Below are 17,119 nucleotides of genomic sequence, written 5' to 3'. Positions count from 1 at the left end.
TCTCACGCAGACATGGTGAGATGGTGGGTGGGTGGTACTGGAGCAGCAAGGAGCTAGTGGGGCTTCTGTCTTCATTAGCCACAAGGATGGGATTTTCCATGTAGTTTCTCCACATGGACCAGTTTGGATTTTCACAATATGGCAGCTGCAGGGCAGTGGCACTGCTTCCATGGAGACTTGTTCACCAGCACTGGGGTTTCAGATCCCTAGGCTAAAGTGCTATTGCCTTTTATTACCAATATCAGAAGTCATGCAGCATTTCCACCACATTCTGTTGGCTACAGGAAAGCCACAGTCCCACTCAGAATCAAGAAAAAGGGAATTAAGCTCTGGTCTAAGAAAGTGGCAAGGTTCTAGAACAGCACGTGGTATTGTTTTGGCCTCTTGGGAAAATGCAATCAGTCACAGATAGGTATTTTCAAATCCAGATATGTAGATATAGATATTTGAACCTATTGAACATACGAATTTATTGAATGCTTATGTATCTCTCTCTCCACCCCCACCGACACACACACGTTACACACAGTTTATCAAAATATGGTCTGTGGACTCCTTGCAGTAACAGAATCATTTGAGGGCTGGCTAAAATTGCTTGGCTGACATGCTGCCCACCCTCAAGGACAGTTTGCATTTCATTTTCCTTAAGTTGCAACAGACTGTAGTCCCACTCCATCTGCAATGAGGTCTATGATTGTAGTGCAATGAGAATTGTTCCCAAGCGACCTTAGAAGCTCAGGCTGAGCTGCCTGAATAATGAGATGGAGCCCTCCTCTTCTAAGGGAAACTAGATAGGATTGGTACCCCCTCTTCTGCCCATAGTAGGGGTTACACCTGAATTCACAGAATCAGTGGTGTCTCTATCCCAACACGAGTTGCTGTAAGTAATTTTCCCAAAGCTTCAAGCTATCCAGATGCTGGTCACCATTTATTATCAGACAATTCCTAAAAATAGTTGACATCCACATCTGGACTGTTTGCTGTCCAAACAGTTTGTGTATCCCTGTTGCTCTCAACCTTAGAGATCACTGGGGAAAAATATCCCTGCCCTGGAACATACACTCATGCTACACATAGCTTCACATCTAGTAACCCTAAATCAGGCCATCATTTGCTCTGATTACCATGATATTTTCTTTCCCAGGGTCCTTTAGAATGCCCATTTATTTTAGTAGTAGAGAATTATATACACTGAGCCTTACAAATTTCAACATTGTTTCTATGCAAAGGACATATGTAAGAAATCTAAAGTTATTCACTTAAGGATCCTGGGAATAAAACTGAAAAACGGTGGCACACTTGTTTGTCATCTCATTCACCTTGACAACTTGCAGTCACATTATGCCTAAATGTCTACTAGTAAGGGAATTGATTATTCACTGCAAAATTATTCATCTTTATACTAGAATTCTTTGCTTATAGGTGCTTCAAATTTGACATGTTGACATGTCCAAATATCAGAAATTACAACCTGGCTGTTCATGGGACAAATGCAACTTGCAGCATGTTTCTGTGGCCTGTACACTGGGAATTAATAACTAGAATATAAAACTAGAGGGATAGCTTTAAAAATTGGATTTCTAGCTTCACTTGAAAAATCATCAGAGCTGGCATCATAAGGCTCATGTTGCTTCTTGCCAATAATCAGTTGATGGTGAGTGGTAGCTGTTCCCTTTCTACCCAGCCAGGGGTTAATCTGCTTTACTTAGTTTGCATAACCTCCTTGGCCCCTGAGGGCATTAAGTTTGGAACACAATAAATTTTATATTTCAAATATTCAGCTGATCAAATGATGAATAGTAATGAGGCATATGTTGGAACTGGCACATCTATTGAAATACAGGGGAGCAATGAAAACATCAAGAGTGCTACTCAATGTACAATCACCCAGGAGTAATAGTAGAGCCATTCGGTGATAATTTATCTGTCAACCTCAATATATACTTAGGATTAGGAAGGGAATAAATAAACATCTGAGCAGCCTAAAGATATGGCATAAAATTCACGCCCTAGAACTTACACACTTTTCTCATAGGTGAGTACCCTAAAACCCTCATTCAACACCCATTTACTCTTATTTTAGAAAGCTTAGAAATCACAACAAAGATTCTGTAAATAACCCATAATAGTGTCACACAGAATACTATTTATGGTATTGAAAAAAATAATATCAGTATCATGCTGTATATGTACATTGTATATATTACATATAATCTTTTATGACATTTCTTTTCAATTAATGCATCCTTAATTTTCCCTATGATATTAAGCTTTCTTTTACATGATTTTAATAGGTGTAATATATTGCTATATACATGTATTATTATTTATTTGGCCTAGCTTTCTCTAATTTTTATTATTATTAAAATTAGTTAATGAACATCCTTGATACTGAATTTGCCCTCTATATCCATGATTTTTTTTAGCATAGTGCATGAATATAAATACTTAGTATGAAGCACTAGGAGTGAGGATTGCTTGTTCGAAAAATAAGTACATTTTAAAGACTTTGACTGCTTTGGAAAGGCCTCCCCAAAATCTACGTATTTATATTCCAATCAACAATATATGTGAGTTCCCATTGCCGCCAAAACTATTAAATATCTTCTCAAAACTGGGTATTATCATTTTACCATTTGGATTTCAGGCATTAAAAAAAGACAGAAAATAATAGAAAATAAACTAAAACTAAGATGAGAGAGACATATTAGTGCCATTTAAGAAAGGGGTAACAAGCCTTACAGTATTCGGTAGCTCCTGAAATTATCTCTGGGTACAGTGCAATAATGGATATTCACAACAATGACCAAGAATCATCAAGTAAAGGTTACTTAATGCTAAAATAACTCCTTTTTAAAGGCATACATTTTTAGTGATAATGTATTTTCCCTTTGGAAAAATAATCCTGAAGTATACCTGGAGCCTTAAAATATTATATTTTGATTTAGTAATTTGTGGGACTGTATATTAAATAAGCAATCCTTATATAGAAATGTCCAGTGTACATCAATGTTCACTAATACATTATTTATACTAGCCATGAAATAAAATACAATAAAATAAAATTTGAAACTGAATATCCAATGAAAATTGAATGAAAGAAAAATATTTATTCAAAACTGTGCAAACAATATAGTCATAGCTATGGTAAATAAAGTACATACAAAGAAATAGGCCAGAAAGAAATGTTTTAAAATATCTCAAATATTAACAACTTCCCATCTTATTTGAGGAGTGAAATTATAAATAATTGTCTTTTTAAAAATTTTTCCATGTGTTACAAATTTTTCGTAATGATCATATATTATTTTCATAACGAACAGAACTAATAAATGCTTATTTTAAAGAAGCATCTCCTTTAACAAATCTAGATAAGTATCCTAGCTACTACACAAAATGTTTGTTTCTAAACAGTTACAGTAATAAATGTGTTTAAGTGGTAAATTTCAATTATCTGAGGAAATCTTCACCAAAGTTCAGCATGTTATTCACCAGTCATAATATATAAATTAGATATTACTACATAAGAAATATTTCTATCTTCTACCTGCCTTACTATGTAGACTAGAAGGTATTCTGGTGATATCATTAATAATAAGTATGACTGATTATTTTTTGAAAATCTATATATGAGACATATATATATCTCAATTATCTATTGCCACAATAATGCTACATTACAAAAGACCACAACAACTTAGTAGCAAACAGTAACATGTATTTATGAAGCTCATGAGTCTGTGGATCAGAAATTTAGGCTGGGCTTGGCTAGGAACCTCTGCTGTTGATGAGCTTGCTCAGGTCTCTAACAGTGACCTGTCATATCCCATCTTGGTTGGGTAGATTGTGGCTACTTGGCTTTTCCCCACGTCTCTCATCCTCCAGCAGACTACCTGGCCATGTGATCATGTTCTCATGGTGATGTCAGAGGGAAGAGTACCAGCAGAATTGCTCAAGTGCTTTCTTGAGACTCTGCTTGGATCACATCTTTTACCCTCACATTGGCCAAAGTAAGGCACATGACAAAACCTCAAGCCAGAGTGAGGAGAGACACCATAGCTACATAGCAATGTGTGGCTCCAGAGAGGTGTAATGGATTTGCCATTAATGTAATCAGTCTTCCACAGTAAAGAAAATATTTTTAGTTTTCTCTATTTTTAGATGTTATTCCAGGTTTCTAGGCTGGTATTGCCATCAACACACTGCTTATTCCATTGCAAACCCATTAAACCTGGGAAAGATGGCAAGTCCAATTTCTCTTCATAACTCCATACTCTAAGGACAAACCAAAAAACTATTGTGCTGAAATAGAAAAACATTATGAAAGAAGCATCTATTGGGATGCAGCTGAACAAATCTGATATAACTGGAGAAAATTTCTCTTGGCCTTGGCTGACATGTATTCATTTCAGAATCAAAAATTGAAAAGAGCATCTGGTATTTTATAACGAGTCTTTGTATATTTTATTTTTAAGCTTGCATTTTATCATCCAACACAAAGTTAATTTCATACAAAACTAATTTCATGAGAGCATCAGATGCATAAATGCTCATTGAGTAACTTAATGCTGGATTTAATCAATTGATATTTGAATTACATACTACAACAAATTAATAGTAGATATATCCCTGCTTTCTAATCCATTCAGACAGAAATATACTAGGTATGATTTGCCATTTCTCCCCACCACCAGAGTAATTTTTGTTATGAACAGAAAGAATTTTAAAACAGGATATCAGCTATTACACTCACAAATATGTGTCTTATCTGGGAAGTTTTACTAAAACTAGTTTTAGTAAGTTTCAGGAGAGAATTAGATGAGGAAATTTGGCAGATAAAAAGTGGAAAGCTGTTAGTGGCAGGAGGGAATACATCTATTCTCCTTCTATAATTGCCCATTGAGATAGCAAGATAATAATGCTTTAGAATTAGGGGATACACATTAATATACTTTGTTTCATCATTTAAAGTGAAGATATTACTTAAATCATACTGAACTTTATTATGTGACTGAAGCAGAATTGATGTATAGCAACATTATAAAAAAAGAAGTTATGTGTACATTTCAAAATGTAAAATTATTGTTACTATATTATATTATAAAAGGGCATGAGTATGATACGTTCTACAACATGGATGAACCTTAAAAACATTATGTTAAATGAAAAAACTAATCACAAAACATCACATGCTGTATGAGTCCATACATAAGAAATGTCCAGAATTGGTAAATCTACAGAAACTGAAAGAGTAAGTGTTGCATGGGGCTGGGGTGGGGAAGGGATGGGGAACAGAAATGAGGAATGACTGCTAATGACAGTGTGTTTCTTTGGGAGCGTTTGAAATGTTCTAAATTAGATTGTGGTGATGTTTGCACAACTCTGTGAATATACTAAAAGTCCTTGAGCTATACACTTTAGGTGGATTTTATAGTATGTGAAAGGTACCTTGATAAAGTTGTAAAAAAAATTATAAAGTTAAAAATCTAGCAGCAAGGCTTAGAGAAAAGGTGACCATTACAAAGAATATTAGAGGCAAAGAGAATATCTATTAATCATTAAATTGTTTTAAATAAATTGCAATTATTTTACTAAAATTGTATAAATAATTAAAAATGAATTACAGTATGACTTAGATTTAAGTACACTGATCTAAGAATCATGTGTAACATTAGTGCAATGAAAATAAGACACGTAGAAACATGAGTTCCCTAGTGAGTTTAAGCAAACTAGAAGAACAGAGAAATATAATGAAGAGACAGAGGTAAATTCCAGGGAAGGAAATGAGGGATTTGAAAAGGAGAAAAAGATCAAGTAAAAGTGGAAAGAGGTCCCAGAGGAAAATGATGAGTTCTGCTTCAGGGCTCAGGTCCGTCCCTGTGAACGTCAGTGATCCATTAAGGGCAGGTAAGACACGGTTCCCTTTCAAGATGAATTATCACAGCATAGCTTCTCATTTTCTTTTAAACTTTTTTCTGACTTCCCCATACATGCCCATATTCACAAAATGTTTGTGAGACAAATATAAATAATATACTTTATCTCCATGTCACTAGTCCCCTCTCTAAATAATAACTGATATTACCCATTTGTAGATTCACAGAACCCAACTAGCCCTGGAAGAGTTTGGAAAGGGTAGCTACTTTATAGGTCTTCTCAAAATATGTATTTATTTATCTGTATTTTATTTTTTAACTTTTCTTCAACGTTCTCCTGTCTGTCTTTGTGATTCTCTAAAACAACTCAGATGCTTTAAGAGTCAATACAGGTGCTCACCTACCTGATTATAGCAAGCCATACCACACGCATACACATTGATCTCTCAAACCAAAAAGCAGCATTACAGACAGTTCCCTCTCGGGATCGGCTTCACTTAGCCTTAGGACACCCAAAGATTCTGGAATAAGAATCGATCTATATCACATATCCCAGTCACTTTTGTTGAAATCACATGCCCATGTCACACACAACACTCATATCAAATTACTTATTTCTTCTCTGTCAAGCAACAGCTTAACCTTGGATTGACTTCTTAGCTTACAAGCTACGCAAAGTTATTATGTGACAGGAAAAAGTGAGCGTGCATTTGAGGAGAGAAGACAAGGAAGGCCACACAGGTCAGTTATAGCCAAAGACACTAAATGACAGTTCATAGTCTATGTTGTACAATGTGAAACCTCACAATTGTAGTCGTCCTGCAGTGTTCTGAGCTTCAGAATGTGTTTTGGAAAAGAAAATAGAGTAAATTAAAGATTAAATATTTAAAGTATGCCAAATGACCATTGGGTAACTGCAACAAATCAATCCAATAAGGATTTGTCCTTGTTTGAAACATTCTGAGTGCTCTCTACATCATGAAGAACTGCTGGGGTTGGTGTGGTTAGATGACCCAAGAAATTCATTCTGGAAAGTTCTCAGACACAAAGTGAGCCCAACACTTCAGTATCTCCACTGTTAGCCCTATTAGTGCTTCTTCCTATTTATTCTACTCTTGGGATTGACCATTCCCAGATATGGCTTGATCAGTTTGGGGAATATTTTTATCTTGTGTCTTTATTGCCAGAAAAAACATTTTTTTGATCGCCATAGTACCTCATTGTTCAAATAATAATAGCTATGTGCTTATGTTTAATGGTAAGAACCAGCAGCAAACATTTAGATGAATGACATACAATAAACAGCAGGAAGAGGCAAACTTAGTAGCAAAGTTATATGACCATTTAAATTAATTTTTTCTTACTTTATAGAGTGTAAGATTCCAATTTGATGCAGTTAAACAACATATCTTTATTGCATCTAACCAAATATGTTTATGTTATTGAGACCATGTTGAACCAGACTCTCTGAAATACAAGGCAATAGAAATATATTATTCTAGGCTCTCAGAAGCATCTGTGAAATTTACATTTGCATGGCTTTACTCATATAAATCATAGACCTAAATACTCATTAGAAAGTTAAGCATGGTTTTAAAAGGTAGTACTACTAAACTCTAATAGAAACTGAGAAACAGAAAAATAAATTTCATGTGAAATAACTTAGGAAAAAATAAAATCAAAATTTAGATATAGATTAGATATAAAGGAAACATTGGCAGAGTTATAGTAAAAAGAGTAACTGAAAAGTCAAGATATTTTAGAGATAAATGGAATTACTAACAAAAAGACTTTCAAATAGCATTGATGCAGAATTTTAGAAATGAACAGGGAAAGCCAGAAATCATAGAAAAGATGAGTAAAAACTGTTCTCACATTGGAAGAAAGTGATACACAAAAAGTACGTGTAAATTTTGTCATCTTTTCTCAAATCATTTCTAGATTAGGCAAAATATAAGCAATAGCTAATTAAAGGTATAAGTGGCCTCTTACTAAGATGCTTTATTGATTATATCAGTATTTTTAGAAGCAAAAGGAAATGATAGAGAAAGATAGATGTTTTAGATTATTCTAGGAAGAAAAAGATTTATTGGAAATATAATCCTGAAATTAATTTTTATAGTTACAATGCAAGTTACCTTCAGAAACAAAATTATATGAAAAGATAAATAATACATATCACATATACTTTTACATATAACATACAAATTTTACTTGGATAACATTTCACGATAATTCCAATTCTTTTTAAATGACAATATGACAAGAATCTAGATATTTTAAATTTAGAAGTAAATCTTGGATCTGAAACCAAATTTTAAAAATTCAGATGGAAAAGCAGCTACCAGCCCAGCCACCTGAGATATCTGCCAAGAAGCCAGGTGCTTTGTGGGAATCTCTTCCATAGCTTAGCATCTGGGTTTTCTAAGTTGTTATCGAGGGAGGAAAAAGGAAAAAAATCTACCACAGTGTGTAGCGCTGAGGTTACTGGCCTCTTCAGAACAATAATATGAAAATGTTTTCTTTCCAACAATGAGACTCACAAAATGGGAATAGAAATCCAAAAGTAACAAAATACTATATGCTCTAAAATGTCTTTTCTGCATTATTTTTAATTTATGTTAAGACTGTATTAGCTTCAGAGTGTTTATCTATGTCCCCAAGAGAGGATTAGCTGGGAACATTCTTTCAGATAAACTAAAAGAACTATTTGGTGCTGGCACTGTTAAAATTTTCTGATGTGCAGGTGTTTGTAGTATTTGTACAGTTGCCTGATTGGTTTTCATCCAGGTAAATCCACAGAGAATAAGGTTTATCGTTTCAGGATAGAGAGGTGCAGAGGCTATTACAGAATATAGTGAAAACCTGCCACTAGCCACTTCCATGCTGTTTTCTAAAGAGTTTCATGCTCTAACTTTGAGAATATAAGCAAACCTTCACTTTCCCATTTAACATTTCTTGCTGAGTTTTGCTGAATTACATTCATCTTACTTTTTTTCCAACATCTTTCATAAACAACTCTGTATTAATAACTCCTCATTGGTGTTAGAAGTAAGAATAAATATTGTTACTAAATATAATAGAATATATCAAATAGCTTGTTATTTTTACATATGCTTTACAACAGTAATGGAAAAAGAGTTCGTTCATTTACTCAATTATTCCATCAAAATTCTATGAACCATCTGAAGTTTTCCAGGCAATGTGCTGGGTGCAGTAGCCAGAAGAATGATCAAAACAGAAGTGATCTCTGCCTTCATGGAGTTTATGGTTCAATGGGGAAACAGTAACTGTTTATCATATCGGAATTTTAACCACAGTACCAATGTATAGTAAATGCTGCAGTCCACGGAATGTGTTAGATCACATGCTGAATTAATAAATGATTTAGCCATATGTTGACACAAGTGGGGAGCCTAGGACTAAAATTTCTTGAGCTCCTACCACCTGCCAGCCTCAGTATTGCATGAGGACTATGCTATGATTAATTTAGCCATTCTGTTAACGGACAATACTTTTTTCCAGTTTCTTCCTATTACAAATGGTGTTGCAAAGAACATTCTTGTGCATGTTTCTCTGTGCACATATGTTAAGTGTTTCTCTAGGACACATCCCCAGGAATGAAATTGTTTGGTGGCATGGCATGCATACCCTCCAAAATCATTCTCCAAAATGGTTGGACCAATTTATACTTTTACCAGCAGTGTATAAGAATTACAATTGGGACATAGCTGTGTCAACACTTAATATTGCAAGATTTAAATTTTGCCAATGTGATAAGTTTAAAATGTGTCTAGTTTTTGTTTTGATTTACATTTTCCTGATTACTAGTGAATAAAGCATCTTTTCATGAAAAAATAAGTGATTTATAGGCAAAGCTTCCTCATCTTTGAAACCCTTCAACCACAGTGGAACCACAGCATTGGAGATTGGGAAGAGATTTGTTGGGAGGTTTCTTTTGAATGAAGTTGTGCAATGAGTCCTCCTGACAAAAAATAAGTGGGAGGTTGAGTGTGCCTGTCTCTTGTCTCAATCTTTCTCACTACAACATAGAAAGCCAAATTGCAGAAACAATTTCTGTAACAGAACAAAGAAGAGTTGTTATGGTATCAGGATTGGCCTGCTCACCCAGAATTTATCCAGGAAAGGACACTAAAATTGTGCGTCAGATGTGTCCCAGAAGGAGAGAGAGCTGGCCTGAAGCTGTTCTAAATTCTACCTTAAAGAGCAATATAAGAGGGTGATAAGACTTTCCGTGGTATAGACTTAAAAAAAAAGTGGGAGGTACTAAGGGGTATGTAACAAGCAAGAGGAAAATGCTTATCCTATGTCACAGGAAGTATAAGGTTAGGACTAGGTAGTATGAATTAAACACTCAGGCACAAAATTTAAGGGAGCACAGAAAAAAGAAAACTCAGTAATCAAGACAAATAATAGTTAATACAATATTTCAAAAAAATTGTCAGAATTAATCCAAAGAATGCATCATGAACGAAATGTCAAAATCCTTTAAAAAGCCAAGATCCAACCCTGGACTTACACATCCCGGCCTCACTTGCCTCAGTCTAATCCCAGCAGAGAATGTTCCCAGAAGGGGCCCCTGAAAAATAAAAAAGAACCCAAGAGAGAGTAGCTTTGAACATCCATCAGGATGGTATGCCCAGAAAAAATGAAGTTTTCTTATCCTAGGACCAGACAATTGAGATGACACAGCTCCCTTTGACTTTCATCCTTTCTCCCTTCCCAATACAACTGTCAGCCCCATTTCTGTTGGGGTTAGTAACCACAGCTAGTAGGTGAAGGAGAGGTGTGAGGGCTGTGTGTAAGGAAGGCTGACAGCGCTGGTGTGAGTCTGCTTTGTGCCTTAGGGTCATGAGTTTCTTTTATTATTTAAGAGTTATGGGTGCTGTCAAATTTTTTTTTTGTCCAGCGACAAGGTAAAAACTTGCCAAATGAGCATCCCAAAGGGACACTGAGAAACCAAGAGGCTGTTTGTTCAGTGTGCCAGTTACATGAGAAGGTAAATGAATGTATAATTAGAAATCAAGATATATATTCTGTAGAAACGTCAACTTATCTCCCATAGGCTGGCCAGGGGAAGCATCCCAAAGGGGATGAGAAAGTGCCAACCAGCTCAAGAGATGGGGGCAGAGGGAAAAGCCCCAGGAAATGTCTTGCAGCAGCAGAAGGTGAGGTTCCTTCCAGATCCCGAAGGTCTAGAGTAACTGGAGTGAACCTGCTAGTGGTGTCAGAGAAAAAAGTGCAGCAAGGGCCAGATGCAGTAGACTATGGCAAGGACCTAAGTTTTATGAAAGTCCATTTAAGGGCTTTGAGGATGGAACTGGCATGGTCTGCTCTTATCACTGATGTTCCAGACAGTGCAATAAGCCAAGAAAAAAATCAATGTGCGTAAAGATTAGAAAAGAAGCCGTAAACTGCCTCTACTCACAGACAATACAGAATATCCTAAGGAATCCTAAACACAAGTAAGGAGAACTAATCAATGAATTTTGTAATGTGTAAAAATAAAAAATAATTATTTAAAAATCACTTTTATTTCTGCATATTGCCAAAAAAGAAAATTGGAAAATAAAATTTACAAAGCAATATTACTTATAATAGCATTACAAAACATAAAATATTTAAAAATAAAATTAACAAAAGATGTGGAAGATCCCTAAAATAAAATGCATGAATCCTCACTAAGAGAAATTAAAGAAGGCCTAAATAAATGGAGTTATGCCATGTTCAAGGAGTGGAAGACTCAATAATGTGAATGTATCAATTCTCCCTAAATTGATCCATAGATTCAATGCAATCTCAACAAAATTTCAATAGGCATTTTTTCAAGAAGCTGGGAAATTAATTATAAATTTTTTATGAAAGAGCAAAAGACCTAGAACTTGAAAAAGAACAAACTTGAATGATTCGCAGTACTTGATTTCCACATCACTTTTATAGCTACAGTAATCAAGACAATGTAGTATTATGATATAAGGATAGGCAAATAAATAAATGGAATAGGCCCAAATATACCTGGTCAATTAATTTTTGACAAAGGTATGAGTTAAATTCAATGGGGAATGGAAATCCATTTTAACACATTACTAGAATTACTGGATAGACCTATCACAACACAAAAAATGAACTTCAGCCTTTATATGACACCATAAATAAATGTTAGCTTGAAATGCATCATACACCTAAGAGCTAAAATTATAAAACCTCTAGAGAAAAACCTAGGAGAACATTTTCATAATCCTGTGTTTGGCAAAGTTTTCTAAAATAAGACATACAAAGTATTAACATAAAAAAAGATAAATTAGCCTTCATCAAAATTAAAAATTCAGCTAAAAAATTCCATAAAGAATACAAATGGCAAGTAATAGACTGGGAGAAAATACCCTCAAATCATATGTCTATAATAATTATATATAAGTAAAGAACTCTTACAAATAATTAACAAAAATACAAGTTATCAATAAAAAATGGCAAAAGAATTGGCATCAAAAAGAAGATATAGCAATGGATAATAAACACATGAAAAGTGCTCGGTATAATTAGCAATGATGTAAATGCAAACCAAAACCAAAAAGAAATTCCATTTTCCATCCACTAGAATGGCTAAAATGAAAAGTATTAACAACACCAAATGTTGAAGAGGATATGGTAGACCTGCGATTCTTATACATTATTGGTAGGGAGAAAATGGGACAGCAACTTTAGGAAACAGTTTGGCAGTTTCTTGGTAAGTTTAATATACACCTACTCTATGATCGAGTAGTTAGACTTCAATATATTTACCCAAAGGCAATGAAAATATACTTCCTCACAAAAAATTGTATGTGAATGCTCTAGCACCATTATTCATAATACTCAAAGAGTATTATGTACAATTCAAAATGTCTATCAACTCATGAGAAGATAAACAAATGTGTTATAGTCATACAATTAAATATTACTCAGGAAATAAAAGGGTAAACTTCACACACATACACATATAATAAAGGATCAACCTGTTGCAGTTTTGTTTTATTGCCTCTAGACATCCCCACAGCTCTTAAGGCTCCCAAATAGCCTATCTAAATTCTAGAAAAATATTTCAAAATATTCACCCTGTGGTGGCCCCAATAATGGGAACATAAGGGCAGTGTAATAAACTAAATTCTACATCTCTCTTCTTTTGTGATTAAAACAGTGTTTTGAAAATGTTTGATTTATTTTAATGTGAGATTAAATGGGGAAGAAAGTTATTAAAACATAATTATAATATAATACAACTTCTATTGTTGTTATACTAAGAGAAGAATCTTAACACAATGAATTACTTGCCTTTAGTTTTCTAATAGATGAAAGTTACATTCATTTGCAACTTTTGTTTAAGGAATCTAATTTAGAAGGAAATGGTTGCTTACTTTTGTGAATGAAAAAAATAAAAATAGGCTTAATAGAAATTAAAATAAGAGAATCAAAGAAAAATGATTTACCAAAATTTGTTATTTATTTACAATAGGTTTAAGCCTTCACATTATAGAAATTATATATATCAGTAAAGGGTCTTTCAGCTTCTCTCCAGGACACTTGGCACACCTATAAATTTGAGAAATCTTTCAAAGTTCTTTATTTCAGAGGAATTCTTTCATTGCAAATTAAATACTTCCTGTAAGCAAATAATATTTTATACAGTTATTATATTTCTTCATTTCAGAAGCATATGTGTGCCTTGATTCATTCTAGACAGCCCCCATTTGTGGGGTGTTACAGCTTGTGTTAATGTGTAATTATGTACCATTAAAATAATAACAGCTGTCATTCATTCAGTACCTCCTATATCTGATGCTGTGCCAAATGCATTACCTACATTATCTCAATTAATCCTCAAAACAAGCCTAGGAAGTAGAGACAATAATTAATCCCCATTTTACAGATGAGAATTCAGAAGCTCAGAAAAATTAAGAAACATAACCAAAGTCCCACTTTTAGCAAATACCAGAGCAGGGTTTGAACTAAGTTCTTCATGACTTTAGAGCATGTATTTCTAAAAGCCAGCCTATACCAGTGCTTGATTCTCTTAACCTGATACATGTTATTTGTGCATAACTAGGTCACCATCTAGGATGGATGTGACACCAGATGTCCTAGATAACACACAAAGAAATCATCTACAGCTTTACTGTGACTCTGCCCATGGCCCTGGAGCTGTCTGGCTGAATGGCACTAAGCAATATAAATACTGAAATTACCTAGATATAGACATAACTTGTCACTAGGTTTCAGCGACACCCAATTTCCAGCTGGATTTTACCTTAAACTTTTCTCATAAAGATGCCATTATCGAAAATGTCAGATTGGTTATGCATTTATTTCTTCTTTCTATCAAAACCCTGCCAAAAGAAGAGTAAATGTGGTTAAAAAGATATTAATCTACAAGGAGAACAAGACAGGAGGAGAAGCACTTTTTAAAAAATTACAAAATAAGAATCTTAGTATGGAAAATTATATCTGGAATAAAAAGTCAAAGAAATAGAACATAGAACAAAAAGAGAAAAACATGGAAAATGTAAAAGGTAATAAAAACGTTCCAATATATCTGTATAGCAATACTTCTGGAAAGAGAATAGAGAAAATTAGCACAATAAAATACAATAGACAATTTTAAAACTGAAAGGCATAAGCCCCCACATTAAACACACTTGCTAAGTTCCTAAAAAAGTGAGTAAACAAAAAAAGATGGACCCGAAGGACATCTAGAAATTTCGGAATTCCATGTCCTAAAAGAAAAACTCCCAAAGCAAACAAAGAAGTCTCCTAAAGAGGAACAGGATCCAAAATGACGTCACACCCTCAACAGCAACACTGGATCCTAGAAGACAATGTAGTCATGTCTTCCACATTCTAAGAAAAAAATTATTGTCAACCTAAAATTCTATACAAAATATCAAACATGAAGGTAAAATAAAGGTATTTGCAAACATACAAAATATATTAGCTAGGATAATATTATATGCTAAAATAAAAGAGGGTGCTAATTATTACATTATAGATATTACATATACATATATACACACACACATTATATTTGAAGATTATTTCTTGCTCTTTTAATGGACCATGGTAGCTATCAACCGTACTAGGCATGGCTCTTCTTCACTCGGTCATTCAGGGAACTCAAGCTAAGGAAACCCTGGCGCCTTCAACAAGTACACAGAGAGGGGAAGAATCTAGAGGGCCATACATGAGGGGTTTTTACAAGCAAGGCCTGGAAATGGCATATATCACGTTGTACATTCCATTGGTTATAATTTAGTTTCATAGGAGATGGGAGATAGAACCATATGCCTAGAAAGGAGAGGAAATGGACTTCGGTGAACAGACAGTAGCCTTTGCCATACAAAGACTCCCAAATATACTTTAAATACTCTCTTCTTAGAAAACTACTGGAAGACGTGCTCCAGCAAAATGAAGGAGTAAATCAAGAAAGAGAAAGCCATGAGATCTAAGACACGGGAGATAGAGGGTAGAGGAATAAAGACAAGCCCCAGAACCAGAGAACGAACAGGCCCAATGGGAGCATGACGAATAAGAAATTTTTTCAGTCATCCCAATCACTGTGAACTCTGCCCACAAACTTGGTTTGTGGTTACCAGTTCCCAGGGAATATTTGTTCTCCCTCTACTCAGAAATTTCAAAACAGGCCACTTTCCTTCCTCACCTTTCCGTGTATAGAGAAAGGGGCAGTTTTCATTTATTTCATCCTTACTTTGAACGTGTAACTCCTTGTGGAGTTCTCTATGCTGAGCTCTCCCTACTTGGGACTGGACTCCCTCTCCTGCCTCTGCTCCCACATACACCCTAACAAGCTGTGAAAATTTGATGTGGTTTAGCAGCACCCTTGGGATATGGGCTCTGCTTACCATACCAGGTTCTCACTTTAATTTACATTTTCCTTTGGCCTCTGAGGATTTTTGACTTTCTAGCCAGATTGTTGATGCACTTGCAGTAGCAAAAGAGCCACTTTCAGCAGAAGAGTCATTCAAGGTCTCTAATTGCCATTCTTATGGAAACGTAATGCATCCTGCTCTTTCGCATCTTATCCTTTCAACACTATTTGGTAATTTAACTGTATGTGTGTGTATTAATAACACAAAACTCATTACTATTAATAGTTATTTCTTTGCTACCCCCAGTTTCATAAACCTAACTAGAAACAGTTTCCAGTCCTTGCCAAAAGTCATTGCTAAAAGAAAAAATATGACTACATTAGTCTGTAATTTGTATTTCCAAGTAAATCAGGTGAGATTCTTTCAAAATGGAATGCGTTATAAAGCAAAAACTAATTAACTTCCTGCAAAATAATTTCCTCCAGCCTCAAACACCTTTCTCATATATTCTGCCTCATAGTACTCTTTGGAGTGGGCAGCTGGCCACATGAACTGGATCTCTGGCTGAAGCTCATTAGATCTATGGCATAACTCAGCCACTGACATCATTCTTCCTGGACATTTGAAACTGAAGAAGAGGGACCCTAATCAGATTGAAGTTGAGTGCTGGGATTGTGAGTTCACAGAGGGCAAGGGCAGACATTTTCCTTTATGTACACAGGAGACATAAGAATGCTTCAGTGATAATAGACCATTTGGTTGCAGAGAGAGGTATGTACGCTTCATGATGACTTGCAAAGTTCCTTCTGAGGGTCAGCTATACTTGCTTCACTTTTATATTTAAGATGATTTGCTCTCAAGCAAGACTTATAATCCTCACCCTACCAGCAATGTGATCCTTCCAAGCTGTTTAAGCTAACTTTACTTCAGTTTTCTCATGTATGAAATGGGAATAGTAGAGCTAGTCTGAGTATGATGGTCTGTTTACATAATTTAGTTGCAATCCTTTTCTTTCTGCCCCAAAACCTAGGTGCTCTAATAATGAAGACATTTAAGTCAGAGCTGAGGGGCTGATCATAATCCTAGAAGACACAATCCTGAATGCCATAATTCCAAATGTTGAGATCCAGAAAGACCAAAATCCTGAAAGTATAATTCTGGAAAAAGTAATACAAAAATTTTTAAAGATATCTATTTACTTTTTAAAAGAGGATTTATTTGAGAAACATAAAAACACGACAGAACACATGATAGGCCACTTTATACAATAAAGTAAGCAATAATAGCATACATATTTTTGTAGGCATAAAAATATTATCATACTCAGGTATACTAATGACAGCCACAGTATAACAGGTAGAA

Source organism: Lemur catta, chromosome 9, assembly GCF_020740605.2.
Source record: "Lemur catta isolate mLemCat1 chromosome 9, mLemCat1.pri, whole genome shotgun sequence".
Taxonomy (NCBI): Eukaryota; Metazoa; Chordata; class Mammalia; order Primates; family Lemuridae; genus Lemur; species Lemur catta.
The sequence above is the reverse complement of the archived record's forward strand: the minus strand, read 5'-3'. Positions refer to the sequence as shown.